At 35.2% G+C, this 21,301-nt stretch overlaps 1 long non-coding RNA gene across 4 annotated transcripts; it reads right to left on the reverse strand.

The window, feature by feature from the left end:
- Positions 1–279: 279 nt before the first annotated feature.
- LOC127842867 (uncharacterized) lies at positions 280–18,840 on the reverse strand. Of its 4 annotated transcripts, none has more exons than XR_008031945.1 (3): positions 18,579–18,840; positions 17,684–17,863; positions 280–586 (listed from the first exon to the last, which is right to left on the reverse strand). It is a non-coding gene; the product is annotated as an uncharacterized LOC127842867 (long non-coding RNA). The 4 variants fall into 4 exon arrangements; XR_008031944.1 differs by lacking the exon at positions 17,684–17,863 and adding an exon at positions 2,369–2,548 and having other exon boundaries at positions 281–586; positions 18,579–18,839; XR_008031943.1 differs by lacking the exons at positions 17,684–17,863; positions 18,579–18,840 and adding exons at positions 2,369–2,548; positions 11,494–11,734 and having other exon boundaries at positions 281–586.
- Positions 18,841–21,301: the final 2,461 nt, after the last annotated feature.

A 21,301-nucleotide genomic window follows, 5' to 3' on the forward strand; every position in this document is an offset into this window, starting at 1 on the left:
TATTCAAAGCCTTCAGAGACTGCGCTCTTGCTGCCGTACACAGAGCTACTAAAGACACAAGTTTAAATGTTAAAAGTTTCAATGAAAGGGATTGTAATGACATCCATTTTGCAATAACATTTAATACCTTTCCTACATCCCAAGTGAAAACATACCTAGGTTTTGGAGGGATCTCTCTATTAAGACCCTTCATAAATCTATTTAGTATATTAAAATTCAAAACAATGTTAGGATTTAAAATCTTGACCATCTCTAAAATCACTGACTTATGACAACTTATAACACTATACCATTTTTTCAACTGTTTTAAATAAAGCAAATACGATATTTTGTCACTTTCAAGCGGTTTAATGGAATTGCACATCCGGAGATTACACCACATATGCCATCGTGTCCATGCGGATGAGTACTGTTTTCTTGTTCCTGGCCGCCAGCTTTGAAAGACTGAGTCGATAGCCATTTGCGGAATGCCAAAATTCTGCAATTCTCTCCAGAGACAATCGCTCCAACCAACTGCAGATGTTTTTTCATTGGATGCAACTCGTTGTTGTGAGGAAGGGTAAGTAGGTCCTTGTGTCGAGGCAACCTGACAGGAATAGAAACAAGTGAGTCCAAAAACAATGGAAACCATGTCTGGTTAGGCCATAATGGACATATTAACAATGCTGCTTTAACCTGATCCTCCTTTATTTTATTCAACACCATGCAGAGTAAACGAAATGGCGGGAAGATATAGGGTTTCCATTTTGACCAATCTAAAGAGAAAGCATCAGTATATAAGGCTTCAGGATCTGGGGTCCATGATACATAGTTAGCCAATTGTTTATTTAATCGAGATGCAAAAACATCTATATTTGGAATCATCAACTGTGAAAACAATCTTTCAGTCACTGATGTTTTTAATTTCCATTCAGAGGTATCTGAAAAATTTCTAGAAAAATAATCTGCCTGAATATTGCAGATGCCTGGCAAATGAAAAGCAGAAAGATATATATCTCTTTTAATGCACCATTTCCATATCTTTTTCGTTAATTTGTCCATTTCTTCAGAATTCATACCACCCATATTATTAATATATGATATAGCTGTGGTACTGTCACTCTGTATGGCTACATGAATACATGTGTTATTGCAAAGCCAGGTCTTCAAAGCAAAGAAAATTGCAAGCAACTCCAAATAATTAATATGAAAAAATGATTCTTCGCTTGACCAACGCCCACCAGAAGCTTGCTTTGTGTCAATAAAAAATGAGCCATAACCTTCACATGAAGCATCCGTTTGTATAGTGAAAGATATACGGTCTGGTCTTATTTTCCTGCCATTTTTTGAACCAATGTTCATGACCCACCAATGGATTTGTTTTGTGCTTTTTCATCCAGAGTCATAATTGACTCAAAATCTGTTGTAACTTTTAATGCCTGAACTTTACATCTTTCTAAAGTTCTATAATGGAGTGGTCCTTCTAATATTGCAAAAAATGTACTAATTATCAAGCCAATAAAGGACGCTAGATCTCTTATCTTTACCAGTTTCTTTGTCAATAAATGTTTGCCAAAACTTTTTACTTTACAAATTTTATTTTCAGGCAGAAAAACCATGAACAAGACCGAATCAATTATGTAACCAAAATAGGTTATTCTTTGAGTAGGAATTTTTACTGACTTTTCATCATTTATGAGAAATCCTAAAGATTCCAATTTTTTACTCATCATGTCCATGTTGGTTCTACATATTTCCTTTTCTCCATGCATATTGATACTATCATCAATATAGTATGAACATCTAATGCCCATTTTTCGGAAAAAGGCATACACTGGCTTTAATACCTTGGTAAAACAATAAGGAGCTGAGCTTAAACCAAAACAGAGACACACAAAATTATATAATTTATTCCTCCACTCAAATTTTAGATATTTAAAATATTGTTTGTCAATAGGTATTGACCAATATGCCTTTTTTAAATCCAAACTTGTGAAAAAATCATTTGGTTGTACTAATTCCAACACAAATGGAAATGTTTCTTGGTTAAATTTTTGATAATGAACAAATTCATTTAGACTTCGTAAATTTATTATCGGTCGAAATTCTCCATTTGGTTTTGGACAAGAAAAATATTTGAAATAAACTCATTACTTTCATGAACTGTTGGAGTAATAGCCCCATCCTTCAACATATTTTCAACTTCATTATCAATTAATATTTTTTCATAATCATTAAATGAAATTTTATTTGGAGGTTTCTTTTGATATGGAGGATTATCAAATACAATTCTGTATCCTTGTATGGTTTCAAGTACCCATTTATCTGATGTTATTGTCAACCATTCATTGTAACAAGCCTTTAATCTATTAGAATTGCTTTCAATTACCTTTATTTTGAAGACCTTGGCTAGTTTGGGGCTTGAGGTGCAGCTGTGCTAGACTTCTTCTGTTTGAAGTCATGTCTATGGCCGAACTGCCCATACTCGGTCACTGCCGCCTGTCTGTTGGAGCCATATGTTCCACGACCATATGGGCGAGCCCTCCATCTTCCAGTGCCCCGTCGGTCCCTAATAGGACCAAGAGAAGTGGGTTTTATCATGGGATATTTCCCAACTCTTAACGCTAGTTTCACACTTTTTCAGTTCTTTACTCACATCATCACCAAACAAGTAATTTGTAATAGGTGTATTGATATTGCAAATACTTGCATATTTTTGTTTAAGGAAAAGGTCTCAACAAATACCTTCGCCGAACACTCATATTAAATTGGACTTGACCAAGCATTGTCAAATAATCTGCAATGAGTGTTTTTATTTCTGGAACTTTGCCAATATGTGGCTTTAAGCGGTTTTCGGTCCATACAATAACCGAAAAGCACCGAAAAGCACCGAAAAGCACTCAATTTCTCTCTATATATATGCAATATATCGTTTTTAGTGTATGTTAACGAGTTTAATTAGTAATAAATGGTTATATGATTGTATGTTTATACTACATTGTGCCCAAAATGGTAAATATCGGCAATTACCGACCGAAAAGCACTTCATGTGGAAACCGAAAAGCACTCAATTTCTCGCTATATATATGAATATTTGCGTTTCTATTGTGTGTAAACGGATTAAATTAGTTATAAATGGTTATATTTCATGCATATTTATACTACCTTGGGTTTATTATGAGGTATTAAGCCCCAAAATTGGATAAATATCGGCAATATACCGACCGAAAAGCACTTCAAGTGAAGACCGAAAAGCACTCAATTTCTCCCTATATATATGAATATTTGCGTTTCTATTGTGTGTAAACGGTTTAAATTAATTATAAATTGTTATATTTCATGCATATTTATACTACCTTGTGTTTATTATGAGGTATTAAGCCCCAAAATTGGATAAATATCGGCAATATACCGACCGAAAAGCACTTCATGTGAAGACCGAAAAGCACTCAATTTCTCGCTATATATATGAATATTTGCGTTTCTATTGGGTGTAAACGGATTGAATTAGTTATAAATGGTTATATTTCATGCATATTTATACTACCTTGGGTTTATAACGAGGTATAAATGCCCGAAAATTTATAAATATCGGCAATATACCGACCGAAAAGCACTTCATGTGAAGACCGAAAAGCACTCAATTTCTCGCTATATATATATATAATATTTGCGTTCCTATTGTGTGTAAACGGTTTAAATTAGTTATAAATGGTTATATTGCATGCATATTTATACTACCTTGTGTTTATTATGAGGTATTAATGCCCAAAATTGGTTAAATATCGGCAATATACCGACCGAAAAGCACTCCCGCGACAGCAGAGAATCACCGAAAAGCACTCAAGTTCTCTATATATACATGCAAGTTAACTATAAGGGCCGATTTTAATGGATTGAAAAGATGTATATATTTATTTAGTCAATAATTACTTCATTAAATAAAAAGTTTAAATATAAAGCTCATTACTATTTTTGGTGGCCACCGAAAAGCACTCCCGCGACAGCACAGAATCACCGAAAAGCACTCAATTTCTCTATATATAAACGAAACTAAGCTATAAGTGCCGTTTATAATGGATTGAAAAGATGTACATATTTATTTAGTCAATAAAGACTTCGTTAAATATTGATTTAAGTTTAAAGATAAAGCACAAGCACTCAATTTCTCTCTATATTTAATATAATCAATAATGACTTCGTTAAATATTGATTTAAGTTTGAAAATAAAGCACTATATATATATGAGGCGCGTTCTGAGAAAAGTGGGCTTAATGCATGTGCTTAAAGTGTCGTCACTGATTAGCCTGTGCAGTCCGCACTGCTAATCAGGGACGACACTTTTCGCCCAAACGTGATTTTCGGTGAGGAGTGACTTCCTTGAAACTAAAAATACCATAAAAGCGGAAAGTGTCGTCCCTGATTAGCCTGTGTGGACTGCGTAGGCTAATCTGGGATGACATTTTACGAACATGCATTAAGCTCCTTTTTCTTCCCAGAACACGACTCATATATACATGAGGTAGTTTGCCAACATAATGAATATGTTGCCCAGCTCTTGCCACGTGGAGGCCACCTCTTGTAAGAGCCAAATTTTGAAGAAAAAAAAAGGCCGAAATATTCCCGAAAATTTATGCAAGAAATAAAAAAAAAACGGAAATAGTCCCATTTGTATAAACAAGAAATTAAATATTTGCAGCTGTTTGTAATGAAATAAAACTGCACAGCTTAAGATAAGCTTGTCTGTCAATGATTATGTTACCCTCAAGTTCAAATCAGATTATGATTATAGAAAGTAATGATATGTAAAAAAAATCCAGGACATACACCGGCATATGGGACGCAATGTGTATATAAATATATGGTACATACTAACTAATAAGTGGTACATAATATAAAAAACATAGAATAAAAATGGATAAACTATACATACAACTATGTTACATATACATATGCAAAGAAGGTAGTAAAGTTCGAATAAAAGATAGATTAAACAAAATAAACAAAGATACAACTATGTTACATAGACATATGCAAAGAAGGTACAAAAGTTATAAAATTCAAGATCATGATTATAATAACAAATGTGAACAATGATAAAAAACCAGGTATGATTATCATTAAGATTTGTAAAGAAATCTATACGACGGGGCATTTAAATCGTGTTTCATTTATTTTCAGATATAAATATCAACGGAATGCACAGGTAAACTATCAGTGAGTTTTAATTACAACACAACTGATCGAAGGTGTTAATACTGTTATCTTATCAGCGGGGTGTTAATTAAATAGCATCCGATTGAAGGTGCGATAGTCTTAATACACGCAGCGCGCAATCTGATTACCCGCTGCGCACACGCGTCAATATGATAGAAATGGGGTTTAATTTCCCACTAAACAATGTTACAGTTTTGTCTGCCTCAGAAGCCGTTGCTTGGTCATTTGTCAGTTCATCATTCTGATTTGCATCACTGCTCTCAGATAATGAGTTTTCAAAAGACCTTTCAACAGTTTCCGAGTGGTCATAATCGGAGTCGTCACCATCAATTACCACAAAAGTTGCATTAGCAGGAATTGAACATGTTTCTACCTTTGTAACTTTAATATCATCACTGAGTGGCGAAACATCATTTACTAAAATTTTGTTTGCAGGAATCAATGGCACAAAATGGTTAGGTTCTAGTCTGATTATCTCCGAGCGAGACATTTGAGACCACATTATTGTTATATCAGGTGACATGTCTTTACATCCCCTACCCACAACACGCCGTGTTAAGACTTCGGACGTATAGTCCGAGAATGGCTGAGGCGGATAGTACGACTTAATGCATTTTTTTATTACTGCGCTTACCACAAAGATTAGCTCGACGACTGACCAAGTGTATAGACCTATAACATCATGCAACAAATTTGAATATTCCGCCTTAAGTATTCTGTCATCGGCGAGGAACTGATCAGATTTGTAGTAACTTTCGTTTTTTAATAAGTTCAAGAGCAGATAACAATCTCAACAAAATATGTTGCTCTTCACTACCATTCAAACATTTTGAAATAGATCTAAACAGACAGTTGCCGTCACCAATTGTTTTTATAGGTGTGTAATGCCCTATCATTGCAGGATGAAATTTGTGCAGAATATTGATCGCCATCTTGTCCGCGTCTGAAGACGGGAACGTAACATCAGTCTGCTGTAATCGCACATTATACGCATCTAATAGTTTCCTTTCGGACTTAGCAGCATTTATCAATGCATTTTTCTTTTTTGACTGTAATGCGACCCGAAGTCTGTAAAAAGAGGGTGTCCCGAAGAGTTGACTAAATTTCTACAGCTAACATTTAATCAAGCGCGTAAACTTCTCAAAAAACGATATTTCCCTATTTCCGTTCACATTTTAAAAATGTATGTATTAATGGCTTACTAACGCTCGATTGGTCATTGTCGGCTCGGGTACTACCTACATGTACCCGGTCGATATTAGACTGTACCCCAGTTGTATTTCCCGCCCAAAATCCGATGTCGTAAAACGCGCTAACGATTATCTTAAACAAACTTCTGTTAAGAAAAACTGCATCAACATGAGTATGAGTTACTTAAGAGTACCCGGGGTACATGTAAGTTTTACCCGAGCCGACAATGACCAATCGAGCGTTACTAACAGTAAAATACCCAACAGCGGTATAATGTTATAGATTTATTTTTGCATTAACATTAATTCAAAACATTTTTAGTTCAAAATGTTATTCACGTTAAATAAATACATCAGTTCTTCTGTTCATTTGCATCAAATTAAAGGTTAAAGTCCGATTGTTTTTAAAAAACTGCTATTTTATGAATATATCAAGCATGTACACTTAACAATAATGATGTTTTAAAATTTTGTGAAGTGCGCGGGCCATTGAACGTTGAGATAAGCAATGTTGCGAATTAAATTACACATAATTAAAAACTTATTTATTGTAGGATACCGATTACACGGAGCTTGATTACGCTGCGAACTAGAACTCTGCCGCAATGTATCTCCAATGAAAGATGTAACATTAATTCAAGCACGTATACTTACCAAAAAAAGATATTTCTTTATTTCCGTTATCAGTTTAAAAATGATGGTATTAAGGTGTTACTAAACAGTAAAATACCCAACAGCGATCGGGATTAATGCACTTGGCCGCTAGACGAAAAATTTTATACAACTATTCTGGGCAAATTTCACTTTCAATAAATACATCAGTTATTTTTATCAACCAAATTCCTGTTGTGTGCTACTGTTTCTTATCAGAATTATATATTTTACAATACACCATCAGACCCGAATGAATACACCATTTATTCCAAGCAGGTAAATAACAATTACTATAATAAAACAGTGGAAGTCTACACGGTGTATTAGCAACCTGCTGTTTTTATCTTATCAGTTCAATACACAGGAACATGGCTACTGTACTGGAATTGGATTTACAGCCAAAATAACTGTTTTCATTTCAGTCTACACTGTGTATTAGCAACCTGCTGTGGTGATCTTATCATCTCAATACACAGGAACATGGCTACTGTATTGGAAATATCGGATTTACAGCCAAAATAACTTTCATTTATTGCTGAAGTGGTGTGCACTAACAATTGATCCACCTCACCGTTGCACTTTTTTTTATTACATTAATTAATTTACTGAGTCGGCGCTGCGCTAATAAAGTGTGATGGTGGAAATTAAGAAATAAGATATATTTTCGCATGAAAACTGAATACACATGATACATGGATAAAATATATATAAGACACATTTGAATCTTTCATTTCTCCAAAAATTAGCACGTAGTCACATATATATAAGATAGATTAAATACCAGAAAACAATATAAGTAAGACACATTTGCATCTTTCATATCTTAAAAAAACAACATGTGAATTTAAAGAAATACATTTATTACTGGCACTAGCTATTCTAAAAGTCGGCCGTCAACATAAGTTCAAAGAAGGAACCACAATTAAATACGATCCATTTTCGAATGGTACTGATTGTATAGCAAGTAGTCACATATTAATTCTAGCTTGCATTAGTTAAAATAATTTTGTTAATTTTGTTAATTAAGGTCAAATTAATCTGTTCTTTAGAGATTAAAAGGGTTTAAAGACGGCGCTAATAAAGTGTGATTGTGCCCGTGCCTGAAATATACGTGACACGTTGACACGTTGTTTTTTCTGCACTCATTTGGGGAGCTATTGAATTTCACGTGTACATGTTGATTTTTTTGTATCTTCAATTAAAATCGCTATTATTAATACAGAGCACATTAACTAAAAGTCATGCTGCAATTTCTATTCAAGAGTTTCACGTCAATTAAAAATACTTAAAACATATACATCAATTTACGTATAAGATGATAAACACCATGAAATGCTTTTCGGTTGGTACATTGCCGATATATTTATAACTTGCTACCTGTTTTTTATAAAAAAATATATATTATATTCGATTTTTAACATGAATGTCTCAGTCCTCTAAACCGAAAAGATCCGTAACATAAAATAGTGTCTTTGTGTCGTATGAACGAATCTGCACTAAAACTAAGATTAGATTCACATCGTACATCGAATAATTAATTGAGCACATGTAAATCAACAAAACTGTACATTAATTCACACGAGCCGCACTGTTCGGACATGAATTAAAGGCACCGATCATAACACAACTTCTCATCATTATCTGGAATATAATTAATTGAAGGTGCGAAAATCTATTTCCAAACTGCTTTGTGCTGATTAAAGAAGCGTACCGGCCGTTCGTTCACAAGTTGTTAATGATGACTTCAGACATTAAAATTAAGTTTCAATATGAACAGACTTTGACTAAATAAATATGTACATCTTTTCAATCCATTAAAATCGGCCCTTATAGTTAACTTGCATGTATATATAGAGAACTTGAGTGCTTTTCGGTGATTCTCTGCTGTCGCGGGAGTGCTTTTCGGTCGGTATATTGCTGATATTTAACCAATTTTGGGTATTAATACCTCGTTATAAACACAAGGTAGTATAAATATGCATGAAATATAACCATTTATAACTAATTCAATCCGTTTACACCCAATAGAAACGCAAATATTCACATATATAGCGAGAAATTGAGTGCTTTTCGGTCTTCACATGAAGTGCTTTTCGGTCGGTATATTGCCGATATTTATCCAATTTCGGTCATTAATACCTCGTTATAAACACAAGGTAGTATAAATATGCATGCAATATACCATTTATAACTAATTTAAACCGTTTACACATAATAGGAACGCAAATATTATATATATATAGCGAGAAATTGAGTGCTTTTCGGTCTTCACATGAAGTGCTTTTCGGTCGGTATATTGCCGATATTTATCCAATTTCGGGCATTAATACCTCGTTATAAACCCAAGGTAGTATAAATATGCATGAAATATAACCATTTATAACTAATTCAATCCGTTTACACCCAATAGAAACGCAACTATTCATATATATAGCGAGAAATTGAGTGCTTTTCGGTCTTCACATGAAGTGCTTTTCGGTCGGTATATTGCCGATATTTATCCAATTTTGGGGCTTAATACCTCATAATAAACCCAAGGTAGTATAAATATGCATGAAATATAACCATTTACAACTAATTCAATCCGTTTACACCCAATAGAAACGCAAATATTCACATATATAGCGAGAAATTGAGTGCTTTTCGGTCTTCACATGAAGTGCTTTTCGGTCGGTATATTGCCGATATTTATCCAATTTCGGGCATTAATACCTCGTTATAAACACAAGGTAGTATAAATATGCATGCAATTTACCATTTATAACTAATTTAAACCGTTTACACATAATAGGAACGCAAATATTATATATATATATAGCGAGAAATTGAGTGCTTTTCGGTCTTCACATGAAGTGCTTTTCGGTCGGTATATTGCCGATATTTATCCAATTTCGGGCATTAATACCTCGTTATAAACCCAAGGTAGTATAAATGTCCATGAAATATAACCATTTATAACTAATTCAATCCGTTTACACACAATAGAAACGCAAATATTCATATATATAGCGAGAAATTGAGTGCTTTTCGGTCTTCACATGAAGTGCTTTTCGGTCGGTATATTGCCGATATTTATCCAATTTCGGGCATTAATACCTCGTTATAAACCCAATGTAGTATAAATGTGCACGAAATATAACCATTTATAACTAATTCACTCCGTTTACACCCAATAGAAACGCAAATATTCACATACATAGCGAGAAATTGAGTGCTTTTCGGTCTTCACATGAAGTGCTTTTCGGTCGGTATATTGCCGATATTTATAAAATTTCGGGCATTTATACCTCGTTATAAACCCAAGGTAGTATAAATATGCATGAAATATAACCATTTATAACTAATTCAATCCGTTTACACCCAATAGAAACGCAAATATTCATATATATAGCGAGAAATTGAGTGCTTTTTGGTCTTCACATGAAGTGCTTTTCGGTCGGTATATTGCCGATATTTATCCAATTTTGGGGCTTAATACCTCATAATAAACACAAGGTAGTATAAATATGCATGAAATATAACCATTTATAACTAATTTAAACCGTTTACACACAATAGAAACGCAAATATTCATATATATAGCGACAAATTGAGTGCTTTTCGGTCTTCACTTGAAGTGCTTTTCGGTCGGTATATTGCCGATATTTATCCAATTTTGGGGCTTAATACCTCATAATAAACCCAAGGTTGTATAAATATGCATGAAATATAACCATTTATAACTAATTTAATCCGTTTACACACAATAGAAACGCAAATATTCATATATATAGCGAGAAATTGAGTGCTTTTCGGTTTCCACATGAAGTGCTTTTCGGTCGGTAATTGCCGATATTTACCATTTTGGGCACAATGTAGTATAAACATACACTCATATAACCATTTATTACTAATTAAACTCGTTAACATACACTAAAAACGATATATTGCATATATATAGAGAGAAATTGAGTGCTTTTCGGTGCTTTTCGGTGCTTTTCGGTGCTTTTTGGTTATTGTATGGACCCGGCTTTAAGAGTTTAGCCAATGTTAAAATGGGTATCATACCCGCAGTAACCAGATTCTGAGTATCCCGTAATAAACGGTCAGTGGTTTGAACTCCTACGTTGACGTGCGAGATCACCCCAAATTTCCTCATTAACTTTTGGTGCCGACATAAATTGGCAATTTGAAGGTATTTTGTATTTGTCTACCGTTTCATTCACATTACACATATGAGTGCACGAATCGTTGATTAATTTGGCCAAGGACTCAGACACTGGGTCACCCAACTCTGGTGCCTTTAATTTTGCCTGTGGCCATGAATCATCATCAGGATTTTCATCCTCAAAATCATCAAATAGCGAATCCTCAAATCTGTTCGAAAACGAACAATTTACGTTTGATTTTGACCGGTTTTCTTTATCAGACATTTCTACCACGTAACTATCGCTATCTGAGCTATTCAACATACCATGAGTAGGGATCGAAGCAGTTGGTTCCTGTAACCCCAAAGCTGCCCTTAATTTGTCCACAGTTTCGGGAGTGAGCTTATTTAAGTCAACAATGCTATTCGAGCTACCTGACGCTACATCGTGTCCGCCATTGTTATTTTTATCAATACGAGGCTCATTACTCGGTCTTGTTATTCCTCGGTCTTTATCGTTACGCGTTACCTTGCGTACAACTGACCGCAGTGGGGCTCTCTGCGGGGACTTTCTAGTTATCTCGTATTCGTCATTCGACCCAGAATCACTCAAATTACTTGTATCAGATTTGGTATGAACTGAATTGTGTTCACTGTGGTCAGAGAGAGACAAGACATCGTCTTGCTTACCACTTCTCTTGCGCCTTGACATCAAGAAAAAATGTGGGCTTTAAAGAAAAGCCTACAAGTACAATTCAACACAAGTTGAATAATATGTACGTACTATATTATAGTAAATAAACAAAACAACACCATTAACAATTCGCGTTTGAATTTCAAAAAATTCAAGAGCATGCCACGTGGTCACTTACCAAACCAATGTTTAGCTGTGTTGAAGAACCTGCGACCGGGTTCGCTAAAATGACTATGAGATTTGCACGTGGATCTCGAACTTATATGTATGTTGGGTCACGTGGTGTAAGGTCATTTTTTGACCTTTAAAGTGCGACTATTTTGCGGGTCACTAGAGTGATATGCTTGTATATGAGAGCCGTAGGCCATCGAAAATAATGCCTGTTTAATCTCGCTTGTAAATTTTAACGACTTGTAGACTTCCTGGTTGAGAACTATGTCACGTGTAGTTTTTGAATGAGTAAAAGAGACACAAATTAACCGCTACAATAACTCTGTATTATGTAAAGAAGATAACATGTTTGGTTTGTACAAATAAAAAATCAAAACTATTAGATGACTTCTTTTGTGGTTTTACAATGTATGCATACAATAACACATTTTTTTAAATTATAAATATGTAAACATACATTTGAAGTTGATAAACATTTAAATTACAAATTACTTATCGCTAAAACAGAGCGGACATCAAACGCAACCTTTCGTAAATAATAGCACAAACTGTAATAGTCCAAAGAGTTCGATAGCCTTCATACCAGATTCAAGGTAGAGGGTCTGTTACAGTTCCTTTGGGGTAAAAGAAGATCCATATGGGGTATGTAACAGCTCCGCATGGGATATAAATAAATAAATAAATAAATATATATATATATATATATATATATATATATATATATATATATATATATATATATATATATATATATATATATATATATATATATATATATATATATATATATATATATTATATATATATATATATATATATATATATATATAAACAAAGAATCTGTTATTTGTTGAAATGAACCCAGTATAACAGTATAACAGAACATATGTGTATTAGAAAAAACAATAACAAACACACAATTATCACACGCAATGAATACGACTGGAGTCACCGCCTTAAAACGGCCAATGAAAAGCATCATATGTAAGAAACATGACATTTCAATCAAAAAGCTTACCAGACCATTCAAACTAAGTCGACTGGTTTATGTTATAATAGATAGTTCTTTTGCGCCCATTTGTAGCCCAAGGTATTCTTAAGGGTGGGCTGCCGTCTTGCCCTGATCTCTTTTTATGTTAAACCTTGTTTTCAAATTATCGTACACCCTCCTATTGCATACAAAAGCGACAAACAGAAAGAAACCTTGTAGCGAATTTAAGATGATAAACACAAACTCCATCCACACGATGCCTGTAAACATGTACACGAATCCAAAGATCCACGTGCATCCAGTTAAAATTGACATCTTAATATAAATTGTTAACAGATTTCGGTGATTCTTGCCGCCCCTTTGCGATAGCGACGATCGTTTGATATTTATGACTACCACTGTGAACAAAATTAAATTGACAATGACGATGCAGAAAACTGGGACTGCAAAGAAGTACACGACCATTGCTTGTGATGCGATATAGCAGATCCGACCAGCATATCCGATGCTTAAGCCGTTACTCAAGGTCAAGGATACAGCCATGTGTGCCATCACTATGACCACGGACGATACCCAGCAGTAGCAAACGTATACCAGTGTGGTCTTTGTGGTGCTTTGCATCACGCTGGACAAACCTTGCGATGTGACGAACACGCGATACATGTTGATTGTGCAAATGTTCATCCAAAACATAACCAGAAGCCAGGACAAATGAAGCACAATACCAATAATAGCACAAACTGTTTTTGATACGATTCCGCTCTGGACGCTCCCAAATTGAAATAAAGCCTGCGCTGCTATGAGATGACATGCTAAGAACATGTTGTTAACACCAGGCTGTGTGCGCAGTTGTTTTAAACTTGCGTATGTAACAACGACAAGAAAAGCAAAAAGGATCGAACCACAATTGCATATAAATGTTATAAAACCTTTAGCGTTAACAAAAACTTCGGTTTGGGGGCTGAAATCATCTGGTGTAGTCCTTTTCATGACGTTTTCTATAAAGTCACGGTATTGTGTTTCACACATGAAAACGCCATCCGAACCGCTCGCATGTGTGGTGTTTTCATTGACGTTTGATAAATCGATACTGATATCCTTTGGGATAAAGATAATATCATTTGTCAAGCGATCCTGTATATCGCCCATTAGAACTGGAACTAAAACACAACTATGAAATCTGGTGTACGTAATAGTGACGTCCGGCGGCATCAGAAGCGAGTGGTCTGCAATTTGAAACGACATTAATGATAAGTTCTGGGTCGTCTCTTTTTCATTGTCAAATACCAATGCTTCGACATTACTTAGGTCCAAAACATGGATAGTATGTTCGATTGTCAACCGTAACGCAATCGTTGTTTCGTCGAAGCTGGTAATATTAATGACTGACTCGTGAAAATCTTTCAAAATATTTAAATCCTCAATATTGAAATATTTTCCCATCTGAAATTCTACGAATATTAAATAATATCCACTTCCGTTCTCGGTGATTTCTCTGCACATGACATGGAGTTGTACAATAGAGGAATTTATTTTACTTTCCTTCAATGGTTCTAGGAAAGCAGATGCAATATTGTCAGCTATTACATAATGACATAAACTATGGGCCACGTGTTCGACTAATTGTAGTTTTACATGCAGTTTTAGATTCACGCCATTAACAGTTTCTGCTATGTCGCTGCACTGCCCGTTGGTTATTGTTTTCGGAAACAAACAGAATAGCTCCAGACATATGTTCTGAAATATAAATGGGGAAATCATACCATTTGTGTTCGCCAAGGGCATCATACAAAAGTAATACTAACAATATTTTAAAAATAATATTAACAATGACAACATTTTTGTAATGTAATGAATACATGTACAAGTGAATACGTGTATACCAATGCCAAAAGCGTTTCATGAATATAATTGATCCCAAAAAAGAGACTCTTTTTGCACTGAAAACATATATTACTTACTAGGAATGGATCGTGCATTTGATTCACGGTACAATTGCTGACAGTTGGTACGGCCATGATACCGGGAGGATGTAAAGACCCCTGGTTCGTGTCTGGCAACTTCAGGAGCACGCTGAATGTTGCAACAAAAAATGGAAGCTGGACAGATGGACAATAATCGAAGGCTTTTGTGTGGTTCGTGTTACACATGTAACAAAATACGTTCTTGAACAGTGATGCATACGGAGTGTAAAATGCCAGACATGCATACTCTAAGAGCGGATCATAGACATCCCACAAGCCAGTTTCGTTGCATGCACCGATAGTTTCCCTGCACGTCGGTCTTAGAATGTTTTGATTGCTCGGAATATCAAACATAAGGTTGCACTTTTCTGATCGCAACACCTCGCGTACAATATTGTTAAGCGAACTTGGCATCAAGGCTTCATTCTTACACACGATCTTGACTGTCCATCGCACCATCTTGCTTTCATCAACACCGTGACATAAGGCGCAATACAAGTTCTCTCTATTAAGACCCTTCATAAATCTATTTAGTATATTAAAATTCAAAACAATGTTAGGATTTAAAATCTTGACCATCTCTAAAATCACTGACTTATGACAACTTATAACACTATACCATTTTTTCAACTGTTTTAAATAAAGCAAATACGATATTTTGTCACTTTCAAGCGGTTTAATGGAATTGCACATCCGGAGATTACACCACATATGCCATCGTGTCCATGCGGATGAGTACTGTTTTCTTGTTCCTGGCCGCCAGCTTTGAAAGACTGAGTCGATAGCCATTTGCGGAATGCCAAAATTCTGCAATTCTCTCCAGAGACAATCGCTCCAACCAACTGCAGATGTTTTTTCATTGGATGCAACTCGTTGTTGTGAGGAAGGGTAAGTAGGTCCTTGTGTCGAGGCAACCTGACAGGAATAGAAACAAGTGAGTCCAAAAACAATGGAAACCATGTCTGGTTAGGCCATAATGGACATATTAACAATGCTGCTTTAACCTGATCCTCCTTTATTTTATTCAACACCATGCAGAGTAAACGAAATGGCGGGAAGATATAGGGTTTCCATTTTGACCAATCTAAAGAGAAAGCATCAGTATATAAGGCTTCAGGATCTGGGGTCCATGATACATAGTTAGCCAATTGTTTATTTAATCGAGATGCAAAAACATCTATATTTGGAATCATCAACTGTGAAAACAATCTTTCAGTCACTGATGTTTTTAATTTCCATTCAGAGGTATCTGAAAAATTTCTAGAAAAATAATCTGCCTGAATATTGCAGATGCCTGGCAAATGAAAAGCAGAAAGATATATATCTCTTTTAATGCACCATTTCCATATCTTTTTCGTTAATTTGTCCATTTCTTCAGAATTCATACCACCCATATTATTAATATATGATATAGCTGTGGTACTGTCACTCTGTATGGCTACATGAATACATGTGTTATTGCAAAGCCAGGTCTTCAAAGCAAAGAAAATTGCAAGCAACTCCAAATAATTAATATGAAAAAATGATTCTTCGCTTGACCAACGCCCACCAGAAGCTTGCTTTGTGTCAATAAAAAATGAGCCATAACCTTCACATGAAGCATCCGTTTGTATAGTGAAAGATATACGGTCTGGTCTTATTTTCCTGCCATTTTTTGAACCAATGTTCATGACCCACCAATGGATTTGTTTTGTGCTTTTTCATCCAGAGTCATAATTGACTCAAAATCTGTTGTAACTTTTAATGCCTGAACTTTACATCTTTCTAAAGTTCTATAATGGAGTGGTCCTTCTAATATTGCAAAAAATGTACTAATTATCAAGCCAATAAAGGACGCTAGATCTCTTATCTTTACCAGTTTCTTTGTCAATAAATGTTTGCCAAAACTTTTTACTTTACAAATTTTATTTTCAGGCAGAAAAACCATGAACAAGACCGAATCAATTATGTAACCAAAATAGGTTATTCTTTGAGTAGGAATTTTTACTGACTTTTCATCATTTATGAGAAATCCTAAAGATTCCAATTTTTTACTCATCATGTCCATGTTGGTTCTACATATTTCCTTTTCTCCATGCATATTGATACTATCATCAATATAGTATGAACATCTAATGCCCATTTTTCGGAAAAAGGCATACACTGGCTTTAATACCTTGGTAAAACAATAAGGAGCTGAGCTTAAACCAAAACAGAGACACACAAAATTATATAATTTATTCCTCCACTCAAATTTTAGATATTTAAAATATTGTTTGTCAATAGGTATTGACCAATATGCCTTTTTTAAATCCAAACTTGTGAAAAAATCATTTGGTTGTACTAATTCCAACACAAATGGAAATGTTTCTTGGTTAAATTTTTGATAATGAACAAATTCATTTAGACTTCGTAAATTTATTATCGGTCGAAATTCTCCATTTGGTTTTGGACAAGAAAAATATTTGAAATAAACTCATTACTTTCATGAACTGTTGGAGTAATAGCCCCATCCTTCAACATATTTTCAACTTCATTATCAATTAATATTTTTTCATAATCATTAAATGAAATTTTATTTGGAGGTTTCTTTTGATATGGAGGATTATCAAATACAATTCTGTATCCTTGTATGGTTTCAAGTACCCATTTATCTGATGTTATTGTCAACCATTCATTGTAACAAGCCTTTAATCTATTAGAATTGCTTTCAATTACCTTTATTTTGAAGACCTTGGCTAGTTTGGGGCTTGAGGTGCAGCTGTGCTAGACTTCTTCTGTTTGAAGTCATGTCTATGGCCGAACTGCCCATACTCGGTCACTGCCGCCTGTCTGTTGGAGCCATATGTTCCACGACCATATGGGCGAGCCCTCCATCTTCCAGTGCCCCGTCGGTCCCTAATAGGACCAAGAGAAGTGGGTTTTATCATGGGATATTTCCCAACTCTTAACGCTAGTTTCACACTTTTTCAGTTCTTTACTCACATCATCACCAAACAAGTAATTTGTAATAGGTGTATTGATATTGCAAATACTTGCATATTTTTGTTTAAGGAAAAGGTCTCAACAAATACCTTCGCCGAACACTCATATTAAATTGGACTTGACCAAGCATTGTCAAATAATCTGCAATGAGTGTTTTTATTTCTGGAACTTTGCCAATATGTGGCTTTAAGAGTTTAGCCAATGTTAAAATGGGTATCATACCCGCAGTAACCAGATTCTGAGTATCCCGTAATAAACGGTCAGTGGTTTGAACTCCTACGTTGACGTGCGAGATCACCCCAAATTTCCTCATTAACTTTTGGTGCCGACATAAATTGGCAATTTGAAGGTATTTTGTATTTGTCTACCGTTTCATTCACATTACACATATGAGTGCACGAATCGTTGATTAATTTGGCCAAGGACTCAGACACTGGGTCACCCAACTCTGGTGCCTTTAATTTTGCCTGTGGCCATGAATCATCATCAGGATTTTCATCCTCAAAATCATCAAATAGCGAATCCTCAAATCTGTTCGAAAACGAACAATTTACGTTTGATTTTGACCGGTTTTCTTTATCAGACATTTCTACCACGTAACTATCGCTATCTGAGCTATTCAACATACCATGAGTAGGGATCGAAGCAGTTGGTTCCTGTAACCCCAAAGCTGCCCTTAATTTGTCCACAGTTTCGGGAGTGAGCTTATTTAAGTCAACAATGCTATTCGAGCTACCTGACGCTACATCGTGTCCGCCATTGTTATTTTTATCAATACGAGGCTCATTACTCGGTCTTGTTATTCCTCGGTCTTTATCGTTACGCGTTACCTTGCGTACAACTGACCGCAGTGGGGCTCTCTGCGGGGACTTTCTAGTTATCTCGTATTCGTCATTCGACCCAGAATCACTCAAATTACTTGTATCAGATTTGGTATGAACTGAATTGTGTTCACTGTGGTCAGAGAGAGACAAGACATCGTCTTGCTTACCACTTCTCTTGCGCCTTGACATCAAGAAAAAATGTGGGCTTTAAAGAAAAGCCTACAAGTACAATTCAACACAAGTTGAATAATATGTACGTACTATATTATAGTAAATAAACAAAACAACACCATTAACAATTCGCGTTTGAATTTCAAAAAATTCAAGAGCATGCCACGTGGTCACTTACCAAACCAATGTTTAGCTGTGTTGAAGAACCTGCGACCGGGTTCGCTAAAATGACTATGAGATTTGCACGTGGATCTCGAACTTATATGTATGTTGGGTCACGTGGTGTAAGGTCATTTTTTGACCTTTAAAGTGCGACTATTTTGCGGGTCACTAGAGTGATATGCTTGTATATGAGAGCCGTAGGCCATCGAAAATAATGCCTGTTTAATCTCGCTTGTAAATTTTAACGACTTGTAGACTTCCTGGTTGAGAACTATGTCACGTGTAGTTTTTGAATGAGTAAAAGAGACACAAATTAACCGCTACAATAACTCTGTATTATGTAAAGAAGATAACATGTTTGGTTTGTACAAATAAAAAATCAAAACTATTAGATGACTTCTTTTGTGGTTTTACAATGTATGCATACAATAACACATTTTTTTAAATTATAAATATGTAAACATACATTTGAAGTTGATAAACATTTAAATTACAAATTACTTATCGCTAAAACTAGAGCGGACATCAAACGCAACCTTTCGTAAATAATAGCACAAACTGTAATAGTCCAAAGAGTTCGATAGCCTTCATACCAGATTCAAGGTAGAGGGTCTGTTACAGTTCCTTTGGGGTAAAAGAAGATCCATATGGGGTATGTAACAGCTCCGCATGGGATATAAATAAATAAATAAATAAATAAATATATATATATATATATATATATATATATATATATATATATATATATATATATATATATATATATATATATATATATATATTATATATATATATATATATATATATATATATATATATATATAAACAAAGAATCTGTTATTTGTTGAAATGAACCCAGTATAACAGTATAACAGAACATATGTGTATTAGAAAAAACAATAACAAACACACAATTATCACACGCAATGAATACGACTGGAGTCACCGCCTTAAAACGGCCAATGAAAAGCATCATATGTAAGAAACATGACATTTCAATCAAAAAGCTTACCAGACCATTCAAACTAAGTCGACTGGTTTATGTTATAATAGATAGTTCTTTTGCGCCCATTTGTAGCCCAAGGTATTCTTAAGGGTGGGCTGCCGTCTTGCCCTGATCTCTTTTTATGTTAAACCTTGTTTTCAAATTATCGTACACCCTCCTATTGCATACAAAAGCGACAAACAGAAAGAAACCTTGTAGCGAATTTAAGATGATAAACACAAACTCCATCCACACGATGCCTGTAAACATGTACACGAATCCAAAGATCCACGTGCATCCAGTTAAAATTGACATCTTAATATAAATTGTTAACAGATTTCGGTGATTCTTGCCGCCCCTTTGCGATAGCGACGATCGTTTGATATTTATGACTACCACTGTGAACAAAATTAAATTGACAATGACGATGCAGAAAACTGGGACTGCAAAGAAGTACACGACCATTGCTTGTGATGCGATATAGCAGATCCGACCAGCATATCCGATGCTTAAGCCGTTACTCAAGGTCAAGGATACAGCCATGTGTGCCATCACTATGACCACGGACGATACCCAGCAGTAGCAAACGTATACCAGTGTGGTCTTTGTGGTGCTTTGCATCACGCTGGACAAACCTTGCGATGTGACGAACACGCGATACATGTTGATTGTGCAAATGTTCATCCAAAACATAACCAGAAGCCAGGACAAATGAAGCACAATACCAATAATAGCACAAACTGTTTTTGATACGATTCCGCTCTGGACGCTCCCAAATTGAAATAAAGCCTGCGCTGCTATGAGATGACATGCTAAGAACATGTTGTTAACACCAGGCTGTGTGCGCAGTTGTTTTAAACTTGCGTATGTAACAACGACAAGAAAAGCAAAAAGGATCGAACCACAATTGCATATAAATGTTATAAAACCTTTAGCGTTAACAAAAACTTCGGTTTGGGGGCTGAAATCATCTGGTGTAGTCCTTTTCATGACGTTTTCTATAAAGTCACGGTATTGTGTTTCACACATGAAAACGCCATCCGAACCGCTCGCATGTGTGGTGTTTTCATTGACGTTTGATAAATCGATACTGATATCCTTTGGGATAAAGATAATATCATTTGTCAAGCGATCCTGTATATCGCCCATTAGAACTGGAACTAAAACACAACTATGAAATCTGGTGTACGTAATAGTGACGTCCGGCGG

Source organism: Dreissena polymorpha, chromosome 8 (genome assembly GCF_020536995.1).
Source record: "Dreissena polymorpha isolate Duluth1 chromosome 8, UMN_Dpol_1.0, whole genome shotgun sequence".
Taxonomy (NCBI): Eukaryota; Metazoa; Mollusca; class Bivalvia; order Myida; family Dreissenidae; genus Dreissena; species Dreissena polymorpha.